We start from the raw sequence: 19,628 nt of genomic DNA on the forward strand, positions 1-19,628 counted from the left end.
GACACCATCACTCACCTCTCCATTCTTTGTACCTCCCTCCTGTGTGTCTCTCCTGTGCTGTGAACAAAGCAGGAGATCCTGGACCTCACTGTGCCTGAGATCAGCTTCCACAGAAATGTACATCAGCTCTCAATTACAGAAGAACAGAAATAACAGCTGGTGAGTTTAATATTAAAATGGGCAGACGGGTTAATTTTTTTTTTTGATCATGCCTTGTGCCCCCGCAGGGAAGCCTGGATTTCCTAAAACCAACAGCTCAAACCTTCTCCTCCAAACCCCCCAAAACTATTCTTCTCCCTCCTCCCACCTGCAGACCTGATATTTCCAGGGAGAAACCTGGGCCACCTTACACCTTAGCTCTGTGCATACCCTAAAGAGCCACATCTACACAGTGTTCATCCAGCCTGCTGCTGTAAGAAGGTCTCTTAGGGCTTAATTTCCTTGTGTGTGGGAGGGTGTGTCAGCCTTTAGACTAGCCACCCAGCTCACCCTGCAGTGTGCAGCTATCAGATGGGCTGGTGACAGACACAGCAGAGAGCGATTTCTGCTCAGTAGCCGGCTTCATATGTGCCTGTTGCAGCTTTCACTCCACCTGTGACAAGTGATTTTAGCACTCAAGCTCCATCTAGCACAGAGAGAGCATGTTTGGGGACTCAAAAATCAGTGTTGCAGCTGGATACGAAAGAAGCTGCTGTGCGGAAACGCAGTCCTTTGTCTGAGGACAAGAGGGAAACAATCTCCTTGCCTGCTGCTTATCCAGCCTTGCAGATTGATGCACTGCTCTCAAACAGATCTGGCACAGGATAAAAGTACCTGCATACAGGAGGTGGAATGGCACCTGCTGAGCAGGGTGGTTCCAGGCTGAGTCCTGCAGAGAGTGAGGATCGGTCCCACCAGGCTGGAGATGCACCTCGTGAAAGCAGGTGACTCTCCTGGGCTTGTGTCTGGCTTTATGTGTGCAGGGCAGCAGCACAGGGAGCTGGGCTGTGGTCTGTTGAGCCTCTCACACTCATGTCTATTGGTGGCTGTTCTGTGCTGCTCTTGTGCTCAATGTCTCGGCACTGCAGTGCAAGCAGTAGGTTGCTCTGGCTGGGAGGCCGCTGCATTGTGTTTCATGAGAACAAGTCACAACTTTGGCAATGCCTTAACCTGCTCATCCTGCTGTAAGTCATGGTGCTGAGCAGTTTCCTGGAGACCTTTCTAGGTCAGACTGTAGGAAAAGTGGTAGTTTTTCCCTCCAAAACTCTCATGGTGCTAGGAAGGATGCCCAGGTGACACACCAAATTCTGCTTTAGAGTGCAGTCCATCAGCCGACGGGAGAATGTTGCTGTCATGGTCCATGAGTCACATTTTTCTGCCATTTTTAGAGCAGAGCCTGTGGTTGTGGTCCTCAGCTTCAGTTTTTGCATGCCCAATGTTTTGCATATTGCAAGTTATAGATTTTCCCCAGGATCACCACCTGGAAGGTGCCAAGCAATTGTCCTCATGGCATAGAGTGAAGGACTGGGGATAGTCTTGAGGCCAGTGGCCAGCCTTAGCCCAAAGTCAAACTGATGGGAGCACAAGGAAAGAAAACATCAGGCAAGGCAAATAGGTGATGAAAAAGTGCTTGGCCAACCCTGATCTGCCCCTGGAATAGTAAGGCACCAATGACAGAAACTACCAGAGAAAAGATGTGGAAGGAGTCTACTGGAGAGCCTGCGGGTGACATATGACAGAAGATGTTGAAAGGGGGTAAATGCTGATTTAGTGACATTGCTGAGCATGGAGTCAGCAAACACGGGTGCTGAGTCAGCAGGATGGAGCAAATGAGGAAAACATGGAGAGGGCAGGTTGTTTATTTCAGAGGGGTGAACTGGGGGAGAGGGAATATCAGGCAAATGACATTTACTGAGTAACTGAGCCTGTAAGGCCAGTTGCTGTAGGGACCTACAGAGTGTGTGTGTGTCTGTGTGTTTGTGTGTGTATGTGTGTATCTATACACACTGACCTTTAGCTTAGCCACAGGTGTCCACTGAGCACATGTTTAACTACATTTTTGAATCCTGGTGGTTCCTAAGGCATCAGAAAATTAAGTAAAAATGCCTACTGAATTTCTTCGAAAGTTTTCAGCTGAAGATCGTTGCTCATCCCTAAAGCACACTTAAGCCTTCCATTGCAGAATAATTGCTCCATACATCAGTTAAAACAATTTTTAATGCAGTTTAACAAGTACTGTTAAATACAATCTTTTTTGTAACCCATTAATGCTTTCCTTTTACTTGGATAACTCCTCTGAGACTCTTGGTGGATATACTAACTGGCCAACAGTTAAAAACAAACAAAATAAATGCAGGTGTTTATGGAAGCTTTATAAATACTCATACAGGTGCGTCCACTCTTTTTTTTTCCTCTACTTGGAACAACAAAAGCAGCTTGACAGTGTAGTGATTGCTGAATGCCCAACAGCCCTAGAGAGGACACAGCTTTGTGTCTTTAGTCTTGTAACAGCTTATGAGCATACAACTTAGCTCACACAAATGCTTCCACGGAAGATGATGACTTATGCTGTTTCCCCAAAAATACGACAGAGTCTTATAGTAATTTTTGCTCCAAGACTTATTACTTTTTTTACACATGTAGCTACCTGGACACTATTTAAATTGACTTTTTAAATTAACTGTAACTAGGGCTTATTTTTGAAGCAGGGCTTATATTTTGAGCATCCTCTAAAATTCTGAAAAATCATGCTAGGGCTTATTTTTGAGGTAGGTCTTATTTTCAGGGAAATAGAGTAACAGGCAGAAAGCAAAGTATTTGCATGACACATGTTGACGCACCCTGCCTAAGAGCCATTTTCAGTAGTTACAGGGATCTCACCCAACAGCCTCAGTTCAATGGTGTATTAGAGAGAAAAGGGAAAAGGTAGCAGGCATAAATCCTTTGCACCAACTTTGTATGCTGATAATTACGCTTCTTGACACACATTTTCATATGTAATACAACCAGCCGTAGCTGGGAACTCCATAACTTGTTAATGGAAGAAAAATTCGAGTACCAGGGCAGAAGAAAAACCTCCTGCCCTCGCAAACCGACATAGGGCCGAGGCGAGCCGGGATGGACAGGAGATGGCGCTCACTTTCTGTCGGCCAGGGGTGTCCAACTCATTTTCACCGGGGGCCACATTGGCCTCGCCGTTGCCTTCAAAGGGCCGAATTCGGCAGCCGCGCCGCCGATGTTTCCCGCGGTGAAGATGAGTCGGACACCCTGCCGTAGGTCTTTCCACAACACAACACGAAATGTATAAACAAAAATGCTTTAAAACGTTGTACCGGCTCGTGTTATTTAGTCGGCAACAAAAAAGCCTAAAGCAGACCTTGAAGTACGATTTCTGACCAAACCCAATGTCATAGTGTTCTTCAGAAACTGAGATTTCTGCTGAATATCTGCTGCATACATCCTAAGTGTCAGGTACTGGATATTCTTGATCAGAACTCCAGTCAGCCTTTCTCAGGACTTGCCTGAAGCTGCTACTTTCGTAGTTAACCCTTTCCTGACTTTTTTCCTCCAGATACTCCTGTAAAGTTCCACTGAGTTATCAGAGGTGAGGGTCTGCCCCATAATATTTTATTATCTTGCCTTTTCTCATTGGAACTGAGGTGAGAATCAGGCCTGAAATCAGAGCGGGATTTTTTTGTTTGTTTTTTTCCCCTAACTAGACCTTAGACAGCAAAAAAAAACACTGATGAAACTCACTAATATGTTGCAATTATGGCAAATACAAACCTTAATAAAGGATAGCAAGAATAAATAAATACTGTATCAGAAAGAAATGTTGGTAACATTTTCCCTTTGTAGATAAAATATGAGAAGTTTGTAGTTTTATACAAGGAAACTTGCAATCCAAGACACAGTTCAGTACTATAAGGGGTTAAGTGAGTTCTGCAAGTCTTTCCCATACTGCTCAAAATAGGGGGAAAAAACCTATATTGATTTATTAATTTCTAAATCAAGTGTTTCTGAATAATTAAGGAAATGGTTCTGTTCAGAAACGATATATACAAAGGAATAAATATATACTCTGAGTAAAAAGTACTTAAAGTGGCACGAAGGAAATAATTACTTGGAAATATGACTTAGATAATATTACACATCTGAAAAAGCTAAATATCTTAATAGAGAGGCCCTACTAGGAGCTCACAGCAGGAATGAAAAATAAACCACAGACTTCACAATTAGAAACTTTGAAATGTCATTCTGATACTTCAGGTTTGACAGACCAAACAGAAACTAGATCCTGGTGTTCAGAAAATACATCTTCAGAGCTTTGTGAATTCTCTTGTAATAGATACCCAAATCACGGCAGCCAGCCTTCCTAATGTCTTCTCCACATCTTCACTCCTGTTCCTCAGCCTTGAGGTTAGCTGTGTCTCCCCTTCTCAGCTCTTCAGATTATTCCTGTAGATGTAGATCCCTGAAAAATGGAAACTCATTTTTTTGGTGTGTTTCTATAGAGTGACAATATTTAAATAAATATTGGAGGGGCTAACTTATCTTTAAAAAGAATAAGAACAACGATTTGAGGAACTAGTGTGAATCAGGTTAACTTAGTTCAACTTAGTTAGTGAACAAACGTGCTTGAATTAAAACTGAAGAAAATATTTTCAGAAGTCTCTGAAAACTAGCCTGAAAATTAATCCTGATCTGCCTAAATCATTTGAATAGAGCTAGATTTTAATAGGTGAACCGTTCAGCATTTTTAAATGAAACTGGCTTAAACTAGTACTTAAAATCTGTGCTCATCAGTAATGAGGATGATTACAAAAATATTCCAATATGCACCTATGGAACACACCAAGGGAAAAAATACAGAAACAGATCAGAAAAATATCAGAGACAAGATATATTAAGAAGGCATACTAAAGCTTGCTGATTTCTGGTGGGAAAATAAGCTGTGCTTTCTTGCTTTCTAATACCATATGTAAACAAAGTGTTTTAAAATGCTGCTATTAAAAAGAGAATTCATCTGAAATGTTCAGGGTGGGCAGTAAGAATTTTACACATTCTGCAGCCCAGCATTTGCCTGCAGATGCTTATAATTTGTTTAATCATCTGTCCTGGTTTTGTTAAAAACAAGTTTCTCTTTTAGTGATTTTGCCTGACAGCTAAAGCCTTCATATTAGCTGCATTTTCCTGGAGAACCAGACACATGTTTTGGTAAACCTAGCAATGGAATGCAAACCTATTGATAAGCACGAATGGACATCTTGCAAGAGGGGCAATGAGAAACCGGTGACCAAGAAACTGACCAACTGTGTATAACATTCCATTCACGTGAATACTTCATATAAAAGTGGGAGATCACGAGGATCTCGTCCATTTTGCCCTTTTGCCTTTGCTTTTTCCCTTCTGCTTATGGCCGACATTAGGAGAGGACCTTGCTAGTCGTCCCTGCAAACTGAGGCCTAGTGAGAGACTGAATCCAGCTCCGGTTGGCTGCAGAGTCTAATCCAGGACTTCGGGTGCCGGCTCTGCAGTTGCTGAGACTTTCAAGATTGGTTTTGTATATTTTGTATTATTTTCTCCATTCTTATTAGTAGCATTAGTAAAACATTGTTAACTTTTCCAACTCTCTTCTCTCTGTCCTTTCCCTCCCGATCGCCTGTCCTGAGTGGGAAGGGGGGAGAGGGAGGGGCAAAAAGGGGGAAGTGGGGGGGAGAGGGGGTTAACAATACATCTGCCAGGGTTTTATTGTCACCCTGCAATCTTAATCCTCGACATCATCACACCACAAACATGCCATCATCATCTGGATTCCAGCTTTTTGCAGCAACATACCACCTGCTCAGGAAAGCTCTGGCTTTGCTCTGGTGAAGTCTCTGCTCGTTTCAGCATTAGTGATGGCAGCAGCCCCTGCAGAGGGTGCCCAGAGTCCTCTTCCATAGCTGAGAGGGACAGTTGTTCCTCAGATTTTGTAAATCCAAGGGAAGAAAACACCTGATCAGCAATAGAAACATGCTGTTGGAAGGAAGAAATTCCTCCTCCAGCCCTGTGTCCTGCCAGCAGAAGATTGTTCTAGCAGTTTGAGAAAAGCAGGTTTTGTAAAGCTTGCAGTATAAGAAAATTTTTTTTTTTTAAACTGAGCAACGGAAGTAGAAAGCTCTTCTCTTGTTGGAATACAAATACACTCTTACACAGATAAATATGTTTATTTTGAAGGCTCCTTATATTTTTAATCTCCATAACCAGGGAGCAGCCAGTATAGCTATGTGGCAACAGTGCCTGAGTCATCCTATCCATTTTCTCATAAATCACATTTCTGTGAGCTTAAACTTTGCTGTTGTATGAGAAGATGTGTTGACTAAATGTCAGAAGCCTGGCAGCATTAATGAGTTGGTTAAGAACTAAGTATTTCCCACGTGTTTCATGTTTTTGGAAGCCTCAGGAGACTCTTTTCTGTATGTAACACTGGTCAGTCTTTGGATCAGGTACTCAAATAGTCTGCAGAGAAAAGGGAGACTGCTGGAGAGCATCCTATTCCATGTTCCTGTAAGGCAGATAAAAGCAGGAGAAGAGATAATCTCTTTTGGATACTAATTCACCTAGGTGAGTTGTATATGCTGCTAAGGCATTGCCTCGGGAGTCCATGCCCAGTTGCTCTGTCTCCAACTTCTTTCCCTTGTTTCCATGGTGCACGTGGCCCACACAGCTCTGTGAAACTGGTGGAATCTCATGGTGGTTTATTAACAGGGCCACCAGAGTCCAAAACACATGTTGATGGTCTGACCTTTCTTTGTCCTCTGTCTTTTGTGATCTTTCACAGAAGAATTTCCTTGAACCACAAGGCCTTTCAGACTTAGCAGCTAGTTGCAGATGCCAAACGAAAGTGTAGGATGAAGGCAATCATACAACGCTGCCTCTCAGGTATTACTCTCCTGGCTTCCAGCCACCTGCACCTGGGACTTCTTTGCCAGAGATGGCATATCTATGTTTTATAGTATTTAATGGTGGTGGGGTTTTTTTGTTTGTGTTTTGTTGTTGTTTTTATTTCTTTAATGACCTTGTCTAAAGCTCTTGAAACTCTTATTACACAGTTTCATTGTTCACAACGTTTTGTGGCCATCACTTACACAGACTGACAACATCTTGTGGGAAAAATGGTTTAATTCCCTTTTGAACATGACACCTTCTGGTTTCACTTGCTCTTCCCTTGTTCCCATACATGAGAATTTTATTTTTCTTTTTTTTCCATCCTGTTCCTGGTTTTGTAGGTTCCTACCATATTCATCCCTTATTGTCTACTTTTTTCAACCATAGTCCGCTTTTCCTAGGCAAACCATCCCCAAAATCTGAGCTTTCCTATTGCCACTCTGAGAACTTGAACAAACACGTTTTTTAAATGCTGCTTCACCTTTTTGCAATGTGGCGAGGGGTCAGACCTGCTTACAGCGTTCAAGAGGCAGGCACATCATGGAGTTGTACAAAGACATAATGAAATCCTCTGCTTTATTCTTTACTGTTTTTCTGCTAATTTCTAAGATCCAGGGTGGGGGGTGTTGACTTTTTTCCTAGACACTTACCTACTTTTTTCATGTTGGTATTTATTAGGTGAGAGATCCTGACATTCTCATTTAGGTTTGGCATTCAGTCACAATTTGCTAGCCCTTGGCCCTGCTCAAACAGGGCGCCTGAGCAATCCAACTGCTTTCTTCAAGAGAGCACCCTGCACCTTGGCAGCACTGGCAAACTGGTGTGGAGGCTGCTGGCCTGTGCAGATACTCACCTGTGCACAGAGGTAGGGGCTGCCAAGGCTGCCCTCGCTGGGCAGCCCTGGAAATTGGGCATTTTTTAGCTCCCACATACTACAGGAGCAGGGAACACAGTGTGGCTCCAAGGTTCTCCTCACTCCAGAACTCCTGGTGATGTGATGGTTGTCAGGTTGTCAGGTATCGGTTGCAATCACTGTTATCAGCAAGGCGGCAGGTCCCTGCACTTGTAAGTGCAACTGCTGAAAGAGCAAGGCAATGAGATGGGGCCAGGTGTTTTTTGTAAGAGTTAGTTGAAATAATATGACGTTAGAAATCCCAACATGCACATCAGTCTTTGGTTTGTTTACATTTCATCCTCATGTCATGATCTAATACTGGGACCTCACGAGACAGGCAAGGGAAGTGCACAGAAAAGGAGATTCCACAGCAATTTATCATCCTGGGCTTACTAAAATGTTTCCGTATTTTCCAATACAAATTGCAAAGGAAACCTGCCGTGAAAAGTTTTATGTTTGTTTTTGTTTGAAGACCCAGTTAACTATTGTTTAACCTTCAGAGGTAACAATGACTCTGTGCCACCAGAGAGATGCTCACTGTTGCTGTATTCTTGATTGGAAGGAAAGCCAAGCCAGGATAAATTAAGTTTACTTCCTCCCCCATGCTGTACACAGCCATCACTAACAACACAAAGCCAAGTACCGAGATGCAATGGAAACTTCAGGCTTTGGACATATTTAAAACACCAGACATGGTATTTTTTTAAATTCATTTGTTATTATTTTCTTGTCCTAAAATGCTAAAGTATAAACTATTTAACTCGACTGACAGATATCATACAAGGATTTATGTTTTCTGTTAGTGGCTTTCTTTGGGGATGCTGCAGAAACCTGGAGAATTTCTTAAATTGACTTAAACCAACTAACCAACCAACCAACCAGCCAACTAACCAACTAGATTTATATTCTTATGACCACTGCAATCTAAGCATTGCAACACTGATTTGTAAATATTATATAGTAGCTATATCTTGCCATCCAAATAAAACACATGGACAACTGTCAGCATAAAGAGTGATGAGAAAGTGAGTCCAAAGATAAGGATTTTAGATATATTTATTGAAGTCTAGCAAAACACCATTGTGAATACTTTCACTCAAAAGAAAATGTTTTGATTCAATTTAATTTAACATACTTTGGAACTAAAGAAAATAGAATTTAACATCGAATGAGAGTCCACACAGGGGTTTAATAGCCAAAGATTTGAAGAATTCACCTGAAGTAAGTTCTGCTCAGTGCCCCTAGATACTTACTTACACTTTCACTGAGCATAAAGCTGAGTCTGCTTAAGGCAAATCGCTTGTTGATTTTCTTCATCTGTTAACTTTTCTTGCCTGTGCTAGTGCTATTTATCACAAGGTCCAGTCATTTCTCTTCCACCTCCCCTGTTTTCTCTCTTCAAGCTACACTTACCTTTTTAATTCATTCTAAATCTTACTGCCTCACAAATTCCTATACATCTAAAAAGCTTTCTCCAGGGTAATTGTAGGCCTGCACTTCTTTTTTTTAATAAGCACAGGAAGTTGTTGAAAATAACCATAATTTCCCAACATTTTGCAAAGAGTCCGCAATCTATTACTGAAATGAAACTTTTAATACAAGACCATGCTTAGTAATATTAAGGTTATTGCAGTTTGATGGAGTAGTTGCAGAATGACTTGCTGTTGCACAGCTCTCTGTTAAACGCTGCTGCTCTTTATGATCTGGTGGACATGCAGCCATGCAAGTCTTTGGAGGAAGAGGGGATTTGTTTTAAAATTTCTTCCCCTGTTCTAACTATGACATAGTTTTGTGATTTCTCTTTTAACAAAGATGGGGTAAGTGGAATAACAAAAGTTTGATGCACAACATATTTTGTGACTTCATATGCTGTTTGAAGGCGGATTTCTAGAGGAGGTTACTTTCAGAAACTCAGTGTTGGTGATTTCGTTTTCATTTTATAAAATGGAAACCAGTTGTTCTTATTGATCCAAACCAGAATCTTCTTGCTAAAATTCCGCCTCTTTCGAAGTTGACATGAATCACATTAGCTGTTCAAGAGTTTTCCCACTGAATCTAAATAAGAGAGATGAAGCACAGCACAGAAGCAACAATGATTTAGTAAAGAAAAACAAATATATAACAACAGGTGTAAATGTTTAGCCTTTGGGCAGGATTACCTTCAGAATACCTCCTCCAGTTAAATGTGTTCAGGTTTTGCTGAGATGGCAATGTTAAACAGAAAAAAGAACAACCCAAGACACAATTTATTCTTCAGATAGCATGGTAGAAGCTGAGAGAAAATTAATTGTTGTTTTAAAAAATGTGCTTTTTTTTGCAAAATACAATGTATTATTTGAAGGGCTGGTTATCTTCCTTTTGTGTCCCTACTTCCTTCTTCCTTTTACACCCTTTGTGGTCAAATTTTCCCATAGGTCTAAAGCATATACTCCAGGTAAGCCAGTACAGCTCACACCTGTCCTCAGCTTCCCCTGAAGCCCAGAAACTCCAGGGACAGCAGGACATGACATGACACTTGACGCTACATGACCGACTTGTGGCACGGGTCAGCTGTGGAAGGTGTGGCTCACTTTCAATGTCTAAGGAGAGGAGTGAAAAGTCAGGTGGTGAGACAGCCCGATGCCCTGGGCAATACATTAAAAAGCTCAAGGAACGGACTGAGAAAGTAATTGTTCCATGTTCTTGGCACAAATTGATGCCAGTGAGCTTAGAAAAGCAGGCAGGAGAAGAGACAGCAGATAAGGCAGAAAGGATTGTAGTTAAGATTTGCCTCTACATGACTGAAAGCTTGCCTTCTCTTGCAAATACCAACTCAGTTACATCCAATAGCTTTGACTAATCTCAGCCTACTGCGCAAAGGGTGAATACTGCTCTCTATGGAAATACACAGGCTATTCTTCCCACCATGGTTTTCTGAGTGTCCCTCTTCCCCAGTAATTGTCTGCTCTCCTTCAGGTGACGGTTATACAAAGAGTAACCTTCTTTTTTTTTTTTTTTTTAGGTACAACATCCCCTTTCCCTCTTTTACAGTTTGATATTGACAGAATGCTCAGTGGGGTACAGGTATGCTTCCCGAATTTCTCAGAAAACATACACACATCTAGTGATGCAGGAGAAGCATCAGTCATCATGTTCAGTTTCAGGTTAGCACATAGGTAAAATGAGTTTGGAGGCTAAAGCATGATAGCAAATTCTCTGAGGCTGCTACCTAGTTCATGTACCTGCAGGTACCTGCATGCACTTTGAAGGAATAACAGCTGGGAATATTCTGGAAGAGAAAAAAAACCAACCAAACTCAAACCTTACCATTTCGCCATTTTGGTGTATTTAACATTTGAAGTAATATCTACATATCTTACTTGGGCCACTAGAATACAAGGATGATAATGTAATTCTGTTTGGTAAAAGTCGAATTATAAGCTGTTCATCTCTGGGCAAGATACAGAGGAAAAAGCAGAATGAAGTTTCAAAGCTATTACGTATAACTGAGTAATGTTTTACCATGTTTTATTTGTCTCTCCGAACAAGTCATGCTAATTCCAACTCAAAGAGATTTGGACTTTTTCTACACATGTTGTTCATTTTTTTGTTTTACTTCAAGACATATTTTCTTCTTTATTGCTTTTCAACACTAGTGAATTCCAGCCATGTTTAGCAGTTGCTTTAAGAAAGAAGAAGAAGGAGAAGAAGAAGAAGGAGAAGAAGAGGAAGAAGAAGAAGAAGAAGAAGAAGAAGGAGAAGAAGAAGAAGAAGAAGAAGAAGAAGAAGAAGAAGAAGAAGAAGAAGAAGAAGAAGAAGAAGAAGAAGAGAGTATGCAAGAAAAGAGTATGTGACAGGCACAATTCTGTAATGGGAAGAAGGCTGACCATCCATCATCAGGAACTTTTTCTGGCCTATTCCCTCAACTCAGGGTCTCAAATGGAAAAAAGCACCCAAATTCTGCTGAAATCCAGTGGGAATAAGGCACCCACCAAATTACCTTGAAAATCCTCTCTGTAACTGCCTTTTTTTGGCAGTGAGAGTGAGGGGCTCATTTTGCAAATGACCTTGTCTGAAATCCAAATTTAAAAAAGAAAAAAAAAAAAAGAAAAAAGAAAAAAAGGACAGACTGTTGATCAGAAATAATGCTGTGCCAGGATGCGTGCTGGACAAGTAATGTTGTCTCACAAATCACATATCCCCTGTACCACATCTACCTGAAGTAAGCCAGCATAAAAATCACTGAAACCAAGTGGAACAACCATTAGCTAAAAATGACTTTGTGACAGCAAGCTTCTTCAATGGCTGGTTGGGTACATTAAGGATGCACCACGTTTACATGACCACTATGAAACAAAACTCTGATTTGCATTGCCGGCCTAGCTGCATTGGGTAGGTTACCCAGCTGCCTCTGATTAAGTAATCTGTTTTGCAACATTATATGACTGAACAGACCCATCAGTGTATGATTTCAAAAGTATATTTTTATTTCATAAGCCCTCACTGCCAAACTGTTAAGAAATACGATGAAGATAATGCCTGGTTTACTATGCTGTCGAGGACAGCCGTGTAATTATTGGCTTGGTAACCAGCAGCAGGAAAATACAGCACTACTCCAGTCCCACAGCAAACTTTAGTGGCATGAAAATGCTAAAGTTTCTTTTTCTTTTTACAGGTTGTCAGCTGCAGGGGAAGTGTCCAATTGTGTACACACTACCTGGACAATGTAAATAAGCTTTGTGTATGCTGAAAGCAGTACTCCTTAGAAACACTTAGGACATATGTTTTTGCTTCAAAACAGGCTTCATATTGTGGCATTGAGACAACCACAGAACAAGAAATTGAACAGATCTTGGCAACTATACTTATCCCTCACGGTAAAGGCAGGACATGTGTACTAAACAACACTAAGTTCAGGTTCTTACATGACAAACTTTCTATACATTACAGACAAAAATCTGTAGAGCTGAGGTTTTTACTCTGTGGTATCTGGAAGACTCCTAAGCATGCAGGTTGAGACATAAAATTAAAAAAAAAAATTAAAACAGGTAAAAAAATAAATTAATTCTCCCTTGTTGGGAGGGAGAATTGTTTCCTTCAGCTGCAGCATTACTTCTGATGCTATTGCTTCCACATTTCCAAGAGCCCAAGTACCCACATTTCATGTTAATCTCAACCAGAAATATAATTATTCCAGAGCGCTGATCATTGAGTATTTCTTGAATATTCAACCAGATGTAAAGTGGCTTGATTTCACAAATGGAAACCTATTTACTTTTTGATCCCAATCATCTTCACAACACTTTCATATCACCTCCATTTTATGAAGAGGACACTAAGGCATAATTAATGCCCAGCGATAAATGTCCATCTTTTGCACTCTCTGCCCTTTCAGTGTCTTGCAACAGTCATCCCTGTGGACAGGGGTAAGGTACTACCTGCCTGTGCTGCCACAGGTAGTTTGTGGCAGTGGTGGAAGAGCTTTGTTAATTCTCTACCAATTTAACCATCTTCTTCCAATATAAGTCAACAAGGAATGCAGTGTACAGCAGTTGTCCCCCCCCAAATTTTATATATCAATGAGCCTATGAAGTCTAAAAGGATTTGTGAATTATGTATCTCTTCTGAGAAAGCTGCAGTTTTTCTTGCTGAAATGTTGATCTTCTCCTGACTATTCTTTGTTACTTCCTCTGTACTTCTTGTTGAGATTAAAAAGACAAAATTTGATGAATGCAGTGTACTTTGCGTTTCTGGGTGAAGAGCCCTGCAGAATTACATTCAGTGACACCTGTCTTTTACCCATCAATTGTGGAAAAGTCACATCAAGTCTTTTACAAGTACACTGAGTCTTAATTTGGAGACTCCAAGTGAGAATACACATCCCACATCTTTTGAAGAAGGTCAGCACAGAAGAGCTGAGAGTTCAGTTTCAGTTCCATTTCAGGTCTGTATCATCACTTCTCTTTTTTCAAATGAATGGCCCCGGTGAAACCAATGAATGACACAGACCTAAAGTAAGCATAACAAAAGAGCGAACTGGGTTCACAATCTTTACTTTGCAGACCAATTACCAAAGTCAACAGAAATTTTAAATACGGACCTTTTTTGACAAATGCAAAGCTATAACTATGTCTTCATCTATGTTCAGAGCTGCAGACAGGACTACAAATAAGACACAAGGAAAATATCACACACAAGAATTATCCCAAGTTTTCCTACTCTGAGATTACTTTGTAAACCACTGCAAACTTCAAGAAAAAAAACCCCATATATTCCTAATTTGTCTATTGTTTGCTTTAGAGGCTTGAGTGGCTCATCAGTTCCTTGGTCACCTCAAATGATCACTTCTTCTGTCTCCATGTCAAAATTGTAATGTGGAGTAAACACTTTGTGTAGGGGAGTTCTAAGAGACTAAGACTGTTCTAAAAAAAAACAAGTTTTTTGTGCTCAGCCTGACTTCATTGGACATGACAAGATACAATGAAACCTAACTCAGGTGAAGGTGAGAAAAAAACTGATCTTAGTTTCTTGTAATTACACCTTCTTCATATACTAGGTCAAGATGCAGAGCAAGATGATAAGACATAAGCAAAAAGATGGTTGCAGCAGCTGAAGTAACAAGACATTGCTTGTTCATTTTTTTCTTTGTCTACTTTATCCTACGAAATTAGGTGATTGTTATTTTGTTTATTTTTTATATGTTAGCCTAATAAATGCTATTTGTTTTTTCAGGACAAGACATAGTGGAGCAGGATTTGGTTGCGGGTTTAGAGGATATTTTAAAATGAGTGATCCTTTTAGCATCTCCATAGGTAAAGTTTGGTCTTGGGAAATCTGTGCTGCAAGCTTTTACTGGGGAGTGTAGCTCAGTTGAGACATGCTTTTTCAGAGCCTCTGGTCAACCTAAGAAAGACGTGTAATAGCGTAGGTTTGAACAGTCCTGCAGATGGATGTGTTATAAATTTTAGTAACAGTGAAATGAAGAGCAAAACCAACCAACCAACCAACAACAAAAACACTGGTAGTAAGGAACCTGATTTTAACAATAAGGTCAAATGGAAGAGTTTACCAAGAGAAGAAATGGGTTTCTCATTACCCTGAAGTCTTTAAACAAAGTTGGATGTCTATCTCTGAAGTCATGTTTGCAGTTTAAATAAAAAGTATTTGTTGTGAAGGGAAAGTATAATAAATGGATTGCGTTCTTCATCCTTCATTTACAGAATGTCAGACTAGAACAGCTTAATGATTGTTCTGGACTTTGCATCCAGAGCATACATAGTAGCCGTGCATTTATTAAAATAATCAGTTAACTGTAACCCTTTTGGTTATAATTTGGTGTCTGTTTAACAGGAAAATTTTGATTTGCAAGGTAAGATGGAGCAGTGTTCCAGCTGTTGAGTATGAGAAGTCTTAGGATGAACAGAATGAGCCAAGCTCTGAATTTTGGCCGAGACAGTAGGTTAAATCAACTCTATGTGGTTTTTAACTACTCAGGTCCCCTCAAGAGCCAGTTCTGATGTTTTACATCTCAAAAAATAAAAGCACAAAAAAATCCCTAGGAAAATGTAATGCCATACCTTTTCCTGCCATAGAAAAACCAATTTAATCCTGCAGAAAAAAAATAAAAAAATAAATAAAAGGATCAATTTTATATGGGATGTATTTTTTGAAGGAAAGCCATGCTTGCTCTTGTTTGTGCTGAGCTGGTTTGAAGGCTTACTGACACTCCTGTCCTTGAGTCATGTTCTGTTTGACAAGTTGACATAGATTACACGTTCCAGAGTACAAAATTTTTGCTAATCGCAGATGACGAGGATGTCATTCCAACTAGGAAACCTCCAGCAATATCTTAGTTTTCTTAGTATGAATGGACACACTGTAGAATTTGGCCTTCTGCTCCTGTTCATTTGTATAACAGCTCCAGAAACTGTACAAACATGTGGCAAGAGACAGATGCTGTCCTGGAGAACTTACATTTTGAATGCACAGAGCAACGGAGATTGGGAAAAAGGCATATGGTGAAGAGTTTTCAGGTGCTATTAGGTAAGATAAAACATGAGCTTGATTTAGCCCAGCATCCTGTCTCTAGCACAATCTATTGCCATTTCCTCCAAAGGTGCAAGACTTGCATGTCAGACAGCTCTGTGACTTGTCCAGATCTCTAACTGCTAGATATCAGACAGGTCTGAGGTATGCCATTTACATCGCTTTCAGATTTGCATCAGCCTTAAATATTGGTATCTCAGAGAATGTAATTATTCCACAGATGTCCAGTTCTGCACTGAAACTGAATTTTCTCTCCAGGCTGAATGCTTCATAAGACTGTGGTTCTATTTCAGGTCAGATTCTGTTGTCAGACTCATAGGTGAAGGGCCCAGAGTTTAGAATTTGAGATACTTGCAGGTATCTCAGCAGACTTTTTCCCCGGTTTTCTCTGTAGGGTTTTCTTACATCTGAACCCAAATCCTACAATTTTCATAGTGATGTTTTAGACAACTTTCAGCGTAAAATAAAATACAACTATTCCCCCAGATTTCCATCCTACAAGTCAACTGAGAGTTAAGGAATATGGCCATATTTTGTCTGGAACTGGTATTTTTAGACTGCTGGTGATAATAAGCACCCTTTTGTGTCTTTTGTGAAAGTATTTTACAAGAAAATGCCTAGAATTACATTTGATAGACTACTATATCCAAGTGTTATAAAAGACTACTGGAATAGGTTAAGAACGATGAGATATAACAAGAATAATAAGAACTACTGAAAATAAACAGAAATTTTCCTTTGTCAAAAAGAAATTTCATTTACCATTAAAGAAAGAGAGGTAAATAGCTAAACATCAAACAACAGACTCAATCACATGAATCACTTACAGCCACTAACTGCTGCACTTTTTGATCATTACGAAGTCAGCACAGATTTTCCCTTAAACCACGATGGAAATACTTTACTCCTCACATAGGGTGTGGTTTAATGTTTTCAGTGCCAACAACAGCAAAAATTGCACCCATCAAGGATCCTCCCCTTTCCAGCACCTTCCCTCAGTTTTCTCCTTTCCAACCTCATTGATCAACCCACTATTTGACATTTTTGACAAATTTGACATTTTTGCATAGCAGCCTTGTGGGTTACATACCAATCCTGTGTGGCCCTGGATTTTTTCATCCCCACCAAAACCAAACTACTTTATTGTGAATTAAAGGCAATAGCATTAAAATCAGTTTTAAAATTTGTATGCCTGATTTAATTTCCATAGTTTCACTGCCTGTCATCAGATAGGGCAGCTGAAACTTGACATTTCAGCTTTTGGTCAGGGACCTGTGCCACAAACCACAGAAACCTCAGTTTGACTCTGGAGAGAGACTAAAAATCATAGGCAGCTGTTTTCCCTGCTCTGATAGCCCAAACAAAGGGCTGTAAAGTTCACTGGGGAGCTTCACAAAAGCATTTGACATGGCTCGTCATTCAAACCTCACACAGGCTGAGCCAGAGCAGCTCGTGGATTGCAGTGACAGGGTGGTTAAGGGGCAGCAGGTCTTCCTTGGGTAATTGCATTTCCCTTCTTTAACTCAAGATTATATTAATAAGAACATGCAGGAATTTCAGAGGCCTTCTTTGCATCATAGTAGTCTTTTTCAAAAAGGCTGCTTGCAGGCTGATGTGTCTGTTTAAGGACTAGACTGGTTCCAAACACAGGAGCAGGGCTATGAGGGAGAAGGGGATCTGGCAGCAGGTGAAGTTCCTGCGGGAGCCCCAGTGCTGTGTTCTCATCCTGGATCTTCATGTGCATCCCCACCTCACTATCCAGGGATCCTCCATTCTTCACACTGTCCTTCACTGTTTGCAATGTGCGCAGACCCCTGCTCAGGCCTTCCATGCCTAATGCAATGAATGTTAAGTACACAGGAGTGTTTCCTTTGCACTGAGATCCAAAAGAGCTCTTTAATGATCCTGAGTGCATAATATTATACGTATGGTGAGTAGTTAAGAAACATTAACTATGAATATCAATACAAAATTAATTTGGTCTGTTAAGTCCCTTGCATTTTGTGTGGAACACTTGAACTCTGTATATTCTCCTGAGAAATGTTTTAGTAAGTTATGCTGTAACTCCCTCTGGTGATCAAGACTTGTATCAGACCCAGAAGTCAAGTTAATAGCAGTTTTCTGAGCATAGTTTTGTGTCTACAGAATGAATCTAAGCTGATCTTTTAAACTACTGATTTTCATCATTTCCTCAATAACTGTCTGCTATACACAGAATAATTAATTAGTAAAAATTAATTAAAATGGTAAAATAAAATAATTAAATGGTAACTAATGTAATGTGAGACCAGATGCTAGATTCCATTGTATCAGCAGAAAAGCATAAAGGTTTCAATGGAGGACAGCACTCAAGGAGGGCTGCAAGCCCTAATCCTTTGTTACTGCAGAATGCATGGGTGTGCCTCAAAACAAGATGCAGCACCTGGGCTAGTTGCATCACAGCAGTACCTAATGTCTTGCTGGAAGCCTCCACCCATGGAATCCTCACAGGTCTCTGGCTTCAAGCCAAGGCTCCAAAACAGCATTTGGACAAACATTGTTGTTCTCCTTCCTTGGTGACTCCATTTGATACTATCGAACCTTCACTCGAGTTAACCTGTAGCTTGGTGTGTTCTCAATTTGCTGAGTAAATCCCAATATACAGGCTGTCATATTTTCAATTTGCAGTCTGGTGTCCCTTTTGCACACAGTCTTGCTTACCACACAGGTGCATTTTGGCTAAGTTTCTTGCAGATCAAGTGTTTTCACTATACTGAAGTCCACCTGCACCCATGTGAATACGTGGGTCCTACAGACAGCATAAGTAGAGCAGATGCTCAGTCAACAAACACAGACTTCAGGTGCACTGCAGTGCCACTACCATTACGGTCACGTACAGCCACTGTTTTGTTTGCACCAAACTGTTGTTCACACAATAATCCAGTTGGATTTGGTGGATAAAATCTGCTGCTACAGAAGTCAGTGGAAGCCCTGACAGCATCCTCAAGGGCAGCAACACTTCACACAGTAAGACTGTTCATGTAACTGAGTTTGTCTGTGTGTATAAACAGAACTGTGCCTGTTTGACTGTTCTTTGGGTTCTTCCTTGAGGGAATGAATGAATGAAAAATGCTTACACTGAACAAGCATACTACATGCTTGCTCAAACATGAATAGTTTCAGAAAACTAACAGTCTTCTATTGCTACTACATAAAACAATAAATATTGTCCATTATATCTTTAACTGCACAATTTCTTTCTTATATGGCATTATTTAAAAAATTGCATGACACCCAACTGTTGTCTGCTAAATGTTTCATTTATACAAACTTTAAAATCAGTGACTTGATTGCAGAGTTCATGAAAACCCCTGTTTTTTCTCCATTTTCTGACTTGTACCCTGTAATAGAGTAATTGGATAATTAGAATGTAATGGCTTACAGGAGAGGCACAACTTTGACATGCAGCAAGAACAAACTCTACAGCTTCTGTTATGAGAAGCTGGAAGCAGAAAATTGCAGATGTCAGCACGGTCGGCTTCTTTCATTATGCAAATGGCAAAACTTTTTTTCACTTCCATGCCAAGGTCAAAGATATTTATTTGTCTGAGGTCAGATATCCTCAGTCAACTGTGAAATACTCAGAACTGGAAGAAAGTTAGTCATATGTCAATAACATGTTGGACTTTCAATTTTAGTACTACACTCTAAACTGTGAAATTCACTGCATTATATTCAGCTTGGTGATGTATGCACATGGGTAGTTTAGTCTCAGAATATAATTTTCCTCTTACAATGGTATGAAAAAAATAAATCAGTT

At 40.3% G+C, this 19,628-nt stretch overlaps 1 long non-coding RNA gene across 1 annotated transcript; it reads left to right on the forward strand.

Moving 5' to 3' along the window:
* Nucleotides 1-5,222: 5,222 nt before the first annotated feature.
* On the forward strand, nucleotides 5,223-12,640 carry LOC309451214. The gene is made up of 3 exons (XR_014186210.1): nucleotides 5,223-5,537; nucleotides 10,806-10,867; nucleotides 11,440-12,640. It is a non-coding gene; the product is annotated as an uncharacterized lncRNA (long non-coding RNA).
* Nucleotides 12,641-19,628: the final 6,988 nt, after the last annotated feature.

The sequence above is a fragment of the Streptopelia decaocto genome, assembly GCF_964273445.1.
Source record: "Streptopelia decaocto genome assembly, chromosome: Z".
Taxonomy (NCBI): domain Eukaryota; kingdom Metazoa; phylum Chordata; class Aves; order Columbiformes; family Columbidae; genus Streptopelia; species Streptopelia decaocto.